Source organism: Pinus tabuliformis, chromosome 6 (assembly GCF_031772625.1).
Source record: "Pinus tabuliformis cultivar Carrire ecotype Pingquan chromosome 6, CPIR1, whole genome shotgun sequence".
Lineage (NCBI taxonomy): Eukaryota > Viridiplantae > Streptophyta > Pinopsida > Pinales > Pinaceae > Pinus > Pinus tabuliformis.
This window is the reverse complement of record NC_142292.1, coordinates 273,838,603-273,850,464: the sequence shown is the minus strand read 5'-3', so window position 1 is coordinate 273,850,464 and position 11,862 is coordinate 273,838,603. Positions and strand designations below refer to the sequence as shown.

Sequence of the window (11,862 nt, the reverse complement as noted above, 5' to 3'; positions counted from 1 at the left end):
TTCCATCGATAGCTCGTTCTGTTTTTTCCGGCCTCTTTTTTTTCCTGGGTTTCTGGGTGCTAATATAGGTGTGGGTCTTACCGTTTTTACCCCCTCATTGCTCTGCTTTTCCTTGCTCCTTTGCCTCTCTAGTCCTTTGTTTTGGCTCTTCCATAAATATAGCTGCTGGACCTTTTTGAACTCCTCTGGAGGTAAAGAGTCTATCCCTTCTTTAGTCCCTTGAATCAAGAAATCTTCCAAGTCAAGATTCTCTTTCTCAAGAATTTCCTGTAGTTCTTGGTCCTCTGTTTCCATCTCACTAGGGGTCATCTCCTTACCCATTTCTGTTTCAGCATCACACCATCGCTTCTGTCTGCAGAATCTTATCTGGTGTTTGTTCCTTGTCCTCTACATTCTTTTCTTCCATTAATTTTTCCCCTTTCGTCTGGTCTGTTGTGTTATCTTCTTCTTCCACTTCCAAGACTTGAAACCTGTTTTGGCTGGTTTGTTGTCCTTCAGATTTCTGTGCTTTTATTCCCTTCATGTATCCTTTTCATTTGTATGCCATTTTGTGAAAGCCTTCTGAGTCTTTCATAGCATTAGCTTTACTCTTATTCTATATTCTGGTGAGAGGGCAATCCCTGAACAGGTGTCCATGTTCATGACATTTGCAGCATCTGAACGGAATATGTTCGTAGTCTATGGTTTGAACCCATTCTTCATCATGAACTTCCAAGATTATCTCATCTGGAAGAGCTCCAGAGAGATCCATCTCCACACAGATCCGAGCAAAGGAAGTATACTTTCCCCTCCTAGTGGCTTCAGAAGCTTTAACAAACCAACCTAGCTTAGTTCCTATGGTTGTTAATGATTCTGTTTGCCAATAATCAAGCAGAAGAGAATATAGCCTTACCCAAACCAGGACTAAAGTAAAGGTCTCACGTTCTGGGACAAAATTCATGATCCAAGGTGGCATATAGAGACCTACAGCAGCAAAGAAGTATGACCCACCTTCAAAAACTCTATCCTTGTCTTCGATATTCGCAAAAACCACGGTAAAGAATCCCTTTGAACCTAGGTGTAGGTCATTGTTTCCTTTTGGTTTCCAATGGTATCTTATCCACATATGTAGGGCTTTTTCAGTGGACCATAAACCCATGAATTTGTAGATGATTGCATAGGTTTGCATATATTCCTTGTGCTCCTGTAGAGCAGGCTCATTTAACGTGACTCTGGGAGTTACTGCAGCTTTGGGCTTACATGGGCCCATGTGTGCTTTGATTTTTGTTCCCTGTTCCTTGTCTTCTTCCTCATTCTCTTTAATAATACTTTTCTCCTTGGATTCATGTCCATTTTGTTCCTCTTCACTGTTCTTATTCCTTCCCATTGAAGGTCCTCTGTCATTTTCCATGGGTTTTTTCCTTTGTTGTTCACGGCTTGCTTGAAGGAGGGAGTGGAGCTCCCTCCTCTGCGCCCCTCCATGGATCGCTGCCTCTACAGCAACTCTGAAACCCTATTATTTTTCTCGCCTTTTCTCCCGACGTCGTCGCTCCCGCTCTGCACCAAGTCTTCCCCTAGGGTTGAGCATTCAATATTGGAGAAGGGCAAGAATTTTGTATTTCGGGCCACATCCTCCGAGTGTATCTCTCCATAAAACAAGCTCAAAAAATCTCCTTCTTGGGTTGATCAGTTAGATGTGGAAGAGCCTTCATTGGGCCAAAAGAATGAAGCTTCCAATAGAGATCAATCAAATAATGGTGACATGTTAGATTCATCAAAAAACTTATGTTGGATCCAAGTTAGAAAAAAGTTGAAAGGCAACTCTCCAAGGATAACGAGAAGCCAATCAAAGTTAAAATGGATCTAAGTTGAGAATGGGATACAAATACATTTGGATTTTAGGGTTCTTTTGGAAAGTTTTTAGTTGGAATGGGAATAAATTTTATGTATTGTGGAATTTTTTGGTAAGGATTTGGGTTGATCTTGCGTGCTCAATCACATTTCTTCAAGGAATTTTGGTAGTTCTTGTTCTTGAATGAATTGTAACGATACTGGGTTGGATCCCAACTTTATTAATATAATATTTAATACCAATTTATTTTAAAATAATATGTAATCCTTCATAACTGTAAAATGCCAACCCATTAGCTTTGTGGAATATGAGAGGGTCTGATTCGACCATTGATTTTTAAATCTCCTAATCTTAATTTACACCCTCATTAGCACATAAGTCTGCATGCTTATTGAGATCACTAAGAATTGGAAATACATTGTTAAAGAGAACCCTTTTATTGCTTTCCTAATTTTTTCAGAAAACTTTATAATGCTTTGTTCATCAAAAAAAAGGCCCTTCACCAAACACTAAATGAGAGAATCACCCAGAACATCAATAGAAGACGTAAGCTTTAGCTTGATTGTTTGTCATGCATCCTATACCCTGAGGACGTAAGCTTTAGCTTAATTATTGGTCACACATCATATGCCCATAAATACCCTTAGAACTATAAAACACCCTTCCCTCTCCTTTCACCCCTTTACATACAAATCTAATACATCAAATAATTTAATATTTAAAAACAAATAAATATAAACACAATTTCTTACCATTTATTATTTCATTTAATTCAAAATTCATAAAATTTATAAAATTTACAAATATTTTAATTTTAAAAATATATGAAATGTTAAATTTTAATTGCTACACGTTTCACTAGATTCACTTTTGAAGCCACCGACGTAAACAATATAATCCAAAGATCAAGCTGCCAAGACTATAATCTATGAAAATATTAAACAATAATTCCCCAAGACACTCTTCATAGGCTTACCTTTTAAATCGTGTGTATTATATAGTCAAATTTCTGTTAACTAAATTAATTTATTTAATTACTTAAATATTAAAGCTTAAATAATGAATAGGTTCTTTATATCATTATTAAAAAATTTGGTGGAGGTAAAATGTATAATTTTAAATTATATTATAATATTGTTATTTAAATTACAATTTTTTTATTAAATATAAAAATAATCACCATTATGAAAAATGATACACTTTAATAAAGTTGTAAAGAATGATATACATTAATAAAATTGTAAAGATAATTGTCATTATTAAAAATGATATACTTTAATGAAGTTGTAATAAAAATTATTTGTGTGTTGCTTTGCATTGGTATTATTGTTTTCCACACACAAAGTTAAGACTCCATATGAAGTTAGAGTCATCTATGGTGCACAAAAAGCACACTATTTTAGTCGAGGCGGATTTTTTTTCGAGTTAAACCTTTTTTTTTAATTATATTTCGTAAATGTGATATTTAAGTTATTTTTAATTTAATAAAAAACTAATTTATTTTAAATTATATTTCGAAAATGTCATATTTATTACTCCGTAAGTGTCTGTTGGATGATGAAAAGTGGTTGGAGATATTTCGTTGTCAAAATTTTTAATACAAATATAAACTCAAACTAATGTAATTCTTTTTAAATTTAGAACCAATTTTATCAAATACTAATATGGATATTGACAAAACATCTCTAATATAAAGCAGTGATAAATATATTTATATAGATAGTAATTTTAACATTTTATGAAATGGTTTTTTATATTTATTTATTTTTTTGGTGTATTTGGCTTAAAATTTAGTACAAATTTTAATTAAACTATAATATTTTTTTATTATTGTTATATGAATTATAAAAAAGTTTAATATGAGTTAAATAATGTTTTTAATTATGATGATTTAGTCTCGTTTTATAATGGGATAATTTATAAATATTTTTTGTTACAATACCATAAGCCAACATCATGGCTTATCAATACCATATATTTAATATGACAATTTTTTTAATTAATAAATTTGAGATAAATAAATTAAAAAGAGCATTATAAACTTGAAAGCAAATCTTAACCCTTAATATAATTAATATGACATTTTTTTTCATTAATTAATTTGAGATAAATAAATTAAAAAGACATTTTATTTAATTAATTAATTTGAGATAAATAAATTAAAAAGAGCATTATTAACTTGAAAGTAAATCTTAACCCTTAATCTGTGATTAGTACCATGAATATTCTAGTATATTTTATGGAGGTTAAATGTCTACCATTTATTTAATAATTATTAACGATTAAATTAAAGTTTTGAGAGGTTTATTTTGAAATAGATATGTTTATTGGTATAATTATAAGTTTAACCTAAATTTGTAAAATTTGGTTGCTAATCTATTTATACATTCAAAAATACTTTTTAAACAATAAAAAATCACAATTCGACTCAAAAAATTATATCGATAAATATAAACCCAAAAAACCATCTCAAATTTATTAAACTATGCTTCCCGATTTAAAAATAAAAAGAAAAAAATGTGTTTCAACATTATTGAACAATCGTTTATAAGCACTAATATATTAGATTAAATATATTTCCAGCCAGGCCCGAAAATATTAAAATTAATCTCCACTTCTCCGCGATTATAACGGGAAAATACAATAGTAAATGAATGAATATAATAGTCGATCACACATCGTTATTACTCCTCTGGAAAATAGGAAAACATATCGGAAAAATGCAATCGTCCAGCAAACAATTCTAACATGAAAGCGACAGGACAAGGGAGGAGGCCAGCACGATGACCAGCGTGCCACCCGCGCTCGCGGCGAAGCTCTTCATTCCTGCGCTCTGCAACCAAAAAAACAAAAAACAAAAACAGGCAGCCACGTCAGATCTTGAACAGAGATTAAATAGATTTAATAAAATAAATGGTGGCGGAGATTACCGGTGGTGTAGGGGCGGGAGAGAAGGAATCGGCGGAGGTAGAAGGCCCTGGACTCCCAAGTGGAGGACTGGGCGGGCTTTTCAGTGATAAAACCTTTTCCTTAAGCACCCTTCTTAAAATACGAATTAAGCATGTGGGTGGTCTTGGAAAGACGATAAACAGTATCTCGCGCAGACAAAAGGCTGGAAGCGGTATTCTAAAATTTCACATGATTACCCTCAGCGAGCGACACGTAGCACGGGAAAACTACTTTTCTCGCGCGCTCTTAATCTGATATCGATCGTGCAAAATCTGCGCAAAATTGCACGACAACCATTGGATCTAGCGGGACAGATCAACGGTGGAGACTTTTCAAGCTAGTTGGTGAGCGAACGACGCGATAGCCATTGGATTGGATGGGATAGATCGATGTTTGAGAGTTAACCCGATCGCCAGCTCTACGGAGGCTTATCCCTAACCATCGGGATTATACTGCCTCATATGCGCGCCCAACAGAAAGTTATTGTTAATGATTACCTCCAACGGTTAGCCTGGTAGAGCGGCTAAACTTAGGCGGATATGCTAAGTTTAACTGAAGATAAGTGTGGTTAACCAATTTTGGTGGAGTATCCTTAGAGGATATTGCATAAATACACTCTAGGAGCAGTTCTTGAAGAAGCAGAGCCAGAGAGACAGAGAAACTCAGAGAGAGTGAAACAAGAGGCTAGCTAGGCTAATTGCAGCCTTCTGAAGCCAATGGAATAGTCCAGAGAAGCTGAGGAAGTCATATTCATGGAGAATTTCATCCAGGAAGATTGATTTTGGAGCTCAGATCCACCAGGGGTTGGAGGCAGTTGTAGGAGCTACTAGTACTCGTTCTCAGCAAATCAATAATCATTTATGACTGTAATGAGCCTTATGAATCCATTATATGGATTTGCAGAAGCATTTGGAGACTTCTAAAGGCCGTGATGCTACAAGGAAGTTTCAAGCAGCAAATGATCAAATGATCAATCTATTGTTGGTGTCTGATATGTGCTGGAGACAGTAGAAGAAGTTTCAGAGACAGTTGAAGAATTCTGAAGGAGTTAGTGCCATCTAGAAGCTCAGGGTAGCTCAGAGCATTGATTGAAGGAATCAAGTCTAAGGAAGCTTAGATCTGTTTGCAGAGTGATGACAGCCATGACAGGGATATAGATGGTATTCTAAGTCCATTGGTTCAGTTCAGTAACCTTTGGAGTTAAGTGTGGAACTTGTAAAAGAAACTTTACCATAATCCCAAAGAGCCAAGTCAAGATGACAAAAGCTCAAGGAGACGTAGCCCACGATATTCGGGTGAACTCCTAGATTAAATTTGTTGTTATGTGTGGTTGTTTATTTTTTGCATTATATGACTATTATATGTGTTTAATATCAGCAGAAACAAATGGGCTTAAAGCACTTAAATAGTTAAAAACAAACAACATACACCTGTTTCAAGTATTTAATTCTGCAAATGTCATACATAAGATAGATCATATATTTGTTAACCTTTGAGTGGGAGGTTGCTGTAAGCATAACAAGTTTAAACCCCCATTTCAAATCAGGTGGTATCAGAGCAAGTTCCTTGATTGACAAAGCAACGTTGCTTGATTGACAAAACAATAGGTTGCTTGTTTGACTTGAAAGGTGTTTAAACAGTACAAAGGATTTGACTATTTGATTGTTTGTAAACTGACTAATTGTTTGAGTTTGCAAAGGTGAAGGGAAAGCTACTAATAGCTAAGTCCAAGAGAGGACAAGAAGGAACAAGGGTTGAAGGCATTCTCCTTACCCAAAGGACCTCAAGGCAAGAGGCTCCTTGAATAAGCTTCGTGAATTTGGTTGAAGTTCTTTTATTCATTTGTTAATGACAACTTCTACAAGTGAGTTTTCTAAATCGTCCTCCTTCACAAGATTCTTTGATGAAGACATGAAATGAGACTTGTTCATCATGATGGATATGGTGAAAGAAATGTATGAAGATGAAAGGAAGAGCACAAAACTTCGAGAGCAGTTGAATTCCATGAAGGAAGAGAAGCAGTTGCTTTCTAACAAGTTTGCAAGAAATGGAGAGCCAACTTCATATTCCAAATATGAACCTAGAAAGGATGCATGAGATGGAGACACAACTCCTTACTACCAAAGAAGCCTTAGTCAAGCATCAGTTTGAAGAATAGGTAAACAATTCTAGTTTGTCTTCAATTTCCTCTAAGAATGTTTATGTTGGTTCTTTTGAAAAACATACAAGAGGTATAAGGTCCAAGTTGATGACAAAAATGGGCTATGAAGGAAAAGGATTGGGAAAACATGCACAAGGCATTGTTGTGCCAATAATGATTGAGGAAAGACCTAAGTATTTGGGTCTTGGCTATGGACAATCTTATGGAGAAAGTTCCAAAGCAGTCATGAAGGCAATTGAAATAGTTCCTAGAAGGAGTTTCATTTTAGGTTCTCTACCTCAAGTTTGTAAAGATTGTATTCAGGGGGAATGCACTAGTTTGAAACATACTTTGCAAGAAGAAGATGTTCATAAGCATGCACTTGAACAAGAGAGTTGTGAAATCTCTAAAATCATTGAAGAGATTGATGGTGTTCCGAAGGGAGCCACTTCTTCATTCGGTTCACCTCCTCATGAAGGCAATAAATGTGAAAGAGAAAGGTATAAATCTGATTTCAATCATATTTCTTTTGATTATGTAAAGAATGATAAATTTCCACATAAGCATTGGAAAAAAATTGCATGTTCCTTTTGTGGTTTAGTTAACCATAGTGTTTCTAGATGTTGGAAGAAAAAGGCCACGTACAGGAAACTTTTGAAGAAAAGGAGGCAAGAAGACAAAGGTCCATTGGACAATGCAAATCATGCTATAAAGAGGATGCACATGTGTTGCACTTATTGCCATAAGCAAGGACATATTGCTGAAAAGTGTTGGACTTTGAATCCAACAATGCTTCCACGAAATTTGAAGAAAGTGGAGGAAGAGAATGGCAAGAATGGAAAGGAAGTTTCCATAATTGATGTGTTTCAGGATGTTGATGTCGATGTGCAGTTAAAGGAAGCACCTTTGATATGGATTGGTAAGAAATGGTTAGAGTTATTATCCAATTAAGGTTGCATGTCTTTTGATTTGAAACATTTATTTGCCAATGGAATGTAAGTTGCAGGGTTTTACCAAAAAGGTGAATGGAAAAGTTGAGTATGAGACTCGCTTTATTGCAGCAAAATTATATTCATTTCAGCTTTGTAAGTACATGTACATATGATTGAGGATCTTGTACTTATAATTGTACTTGAGAGAAAGTTGAAGAATGGAATACATGCATGAGAATGGTATGTATAAAGAAAGGAATGTTGATGATTTCCTTGTATTTGAACATGTATGTGTAATTGACTTGATGGTCGATTGCTTTGTTTAAACATGCATGCAATGTCATATCGACTTGAAAAAGTTGGTTTTGTCTCCAAGATTGAAAAAGGGAGATAGTGATGAAGTGTTTCACAAGAGGTGGAATTCTTTCTATTTTGAAAAAGAATCATCAAGTTCTTCTTAAACATGCTTGACTTGGAGAGTCAATTGTTTGAAAAAATCATGTTTTTTGTCGGCTTGTTATTAAAATCTATCATTTGTATACAAGATGTAAAGACATGGTGATGATTCACATGATGTGAAATTTGTTTCTTTTGATGGAGCGAGAGTTTATGTCATCCAGTTATTTCTTGCACTATGTTGTTTTCTTTTACAAGATGTCAGAAGAAAATTTGCAGCGGCAAAAGTCGCCATAGAAGTGCCTTGGTAAGAAGTGGTTTGACTTCTTAACCCAGTAAAATATAATTTCATTTGTATATATGCAAATTTAAGTTGAGTTTGCATGAATTTGTGATGTAATCTCACTTTTGTTTGAGCCACCTTGGATCGATGATCAAGGAAGTGATATTCAGCTACCTTCTATAAACTTCTCAACAGAAATTTTGAATGAGTTCAAGGAAGACAGTTCTTAACAGGAGGACAAGCGCATCCAGGAAGGGAAGTGTCGACTACCTTCGAGTTTTGGTTCAAAGGCACTAGGCGTGCAAGGCAAGTGTATGGAGGTTGAAAGAAGAGGGTGTTGTACTTTCATCTACTGTACAGATCAGTATATTAGTCTTTTGGGGTCCAAAAGATTCCCAATGGGGAGGAGTGATCAGATATTGATCAAGGACCTTAGTAATAGTCACATGTCCCGACTTAACTGCAATTGCAAACAATGTACATGTGGTTGTTGTTAACATGACCTCTAGTTCTACGTGTATTAGCGTTGAAGGTTTAATATTGGTTTTAAGTGCTAAAACCTTTTCGTTAAGCACCTTTCTTAAAATATGAATTAAGCACGTGGGTGGCCTTGGAAAGATGGTAAATGGTATCTCGCGCGGACAAAAGGATGGAAGCGGTATTCTAAAATTTCACACGATTACCCTCAGCGAGTGACACGTAGCACGGGAAAATTGCTTTTCTCGCGCGCTCTCGATCTGATATCAATCGTGCAAAAATCTACGCAATATTGCCCAACAACCATTGGATCGAGCGGGACAGATCAACGGTGGAGATTTTTTGGGCTAGTTGGTGAGCGAACGACGCGATAGCCGTTGGATTGGATGGGATAGATCAACGTTTGAAGGAAGTGATATTCAACTACCTTCTGTAAACTTCTCAACAGAAATTTTGAATGAGTTCAAGGAAGACAGTGCTTAACAGGAGGACAAGTGCATCCAGGAAGGGAAGTGTCAACGACCTTCGAGTTTTGGTTCAAAGGCACTAGCCATGCAAGGCAAGTGTATGGAGGTTGAAAGAAGAGGTGTTGTACTCTCATCTACTGTACAAATTAGTATATCAGTCTTTTGGGGTCCAAAAGATTCCTAATGGGGAGGAGTGTTCAGATATCGATCAAGGACCTTAGTAATAGTCACATGTCCCGACTTAACCACAGTTCCAAACAATGTACATGTGGTTTCAGTTAACATGACTGCCAGTTCTACGTGTATTAGCATTGAAGGGTTAATATTAGTTTTAAGTGCTAAAACCTTTTCCTTAAGCGCCTTTCTTAAAATACGAATTAAGCACGTGGGTGGTCTTGGAAAGACAGTAAACAGTATCTCGTGTGGACAAAAGAATGGAAGTGGTATTCTAAAATTTCACACGATTACCCTCAACGAGTGACACGTAGCACGGGAAAATTGCTTTTCTCGCGCGCTCTTGATCTGATATCGATCGTGCAAAAATATGCGCAATATTGCCCGACAATTGTTGGATCGAGCAAGACAGATCAACGATGGAGATATTTTGGGCTAGTTGGTGAGTGAACGACACGATAGTCGTTGGATTGGATGGGATAGATCGATGTTTGAAGGAAGCAATATTCAGCTACCTTCTGTAAACTTCTCAACAGAAATTCTGAATGAGTTCAAGGAAGACAATTCTTAACAAGAGGACAAGCGCATCCAGGAAGGGAAGTGTTGACTACCTTCAAGTTTTAGTTCAAAGGCACTAGCCATGCAAGGCAAGTGTATGGAGGTTGAAAAAAGGTGTTGTACTCTCATCTACTGTACAAATCATTATATCAGTCTTTTGGGGTCCAAAAGATTCCCAATGGGGAGGAGTGATCAGATATTGATCAAGGACCTTAGTAATAGTCACATGTCCCAACTTAACCATAGTTGTAAGCAATGTACATGTGGTTGCGGTTAACATGACCGCCAGTTCTATGTGTATTAGCGTTGAAGGGTTAATATTGGTTTTAAGTGCTAAAGCCTTTTCCTTAAGCACCTTTCTTAAAATACAAATTAAGCATGTGGGTGGTCTTGCAAAGACGATAAACATTATCTCGCACAGACAAAAGGCTGGAAGCGGTATTCTAAAATTTCACACGATTACCCTCAGCGAGTGACACGTAGCATGGGAAAACTACTTTTCTCGCGCGCTCTCAATCTGATATCAATCGTGCAAAAATCTGCACAAGATTACGTGACAACAGTTGGATCGAGCGAGACAGATCAACGGTGGAGATTTTTCAGGCTAGTTGGTGAGCGAACGATGCGATAGCCATTGGATTGGATGGGATAGATTGACGTTTGAGAGTTAACCCGATCACCAGCTCTATGCCGGCTTATCCCTAACCGCCAGGATTATACCGCCTCATATGCGCGCCCAACAAAAGGCTATTGTTACTGATTACCTCCGACAGTTAGCCTGGCAGAGCGGCTAAACTTAGGTGGATATGCTAAGTTTAACTGAAGATAAGTGTGGTTAACAAATTTTTGTGGAGTATCCTTAGAGGATATTGCATAAATACACTCCAAGAGCAGTTCTTGAAGAAGCAGAGCCAGAGAGACAGAAAAACTCAGAGAGAGTGAAACTAGAGGCTAGCTAGGCTAATTGCAGCCTTCTGAAGCCAATGGAATAGTCTAGAGAAGTTGAGGAAGTCATGTTCATGGAGAATTTCATCTAGGAACATTGATTTTGAAGCTCAGAGCCACCAGGGGTTAGAGGCAATTGTAGGAGCTACTAGTACTCGTTCTCAGCAAACCAACGGTCATTTTTTACTGTAATGAGCCTTATGAATCCATTGTAGGGATTTTCATAAGCATTTGGAGACTTCTAAAGGCCGTGATGCTACAGGGAAGTTTCAAGTGGAAAATGATCAAATGATCATTCTATTTTTGGTGTCTGATATGTGCTGGAGACAGTAGAAGAAGTTTTAGAGAAAATTGAAGAATTCTGAAGGAGTTAGTGCCATATAGAAGCTAAGGGTAGCTAAGAGCACTGATTGAAGGAATCAAGTCTATGGAAGATTAGATGTGTTTGCAGAGTGATGACAGCCATGAAAGGGATATAGATGGTATTCTAAGCCCATTGGTTCAGTTCAGTAACCTTTGGAGTTAAGTGTGGAACTTGTAAAAGAAACTTTACCATAATCCCAAAGAGCCAAGTCAAGATGACAAAAGCTCAAGATGTTATGAAACCAGCTCACAAAAAGATAGAAAAGACAGAACAATGCCTTAGAATTCAGCCTCTTCAAGGGGCCAACCTCCTTTACATTACATAAATGAACAATTCTTGGATGATT

At 36.5% G+C, this 11,862-nt stretch overlaps 1 long non-coding RNA gene across 1 annotated transcript; it reads right to left on the bottom strand.

Annotated features, from left to right (window-relative positions):
• Nucleotides 1-4,375: 4,375 nt before the first annotated feature.
• Nucleotides 4,376-5,241, bottom strand: LOC149258423 (uncharacterized). The gene is made up of 3 exons (XR_016256803.1): nt 5,220-5,241; nt 4,762-4,943; nt 4,376-4,664 (listed from the first exon to the last, which is right to left on the bottom strand). It is a non-coding gene; the product is annotated as an uncharacterized LOC149258423 (long non-coding RNA).
• Between the last annotated feature and the right edge of the window lie 6,621 nt (nt 5,242-11,862).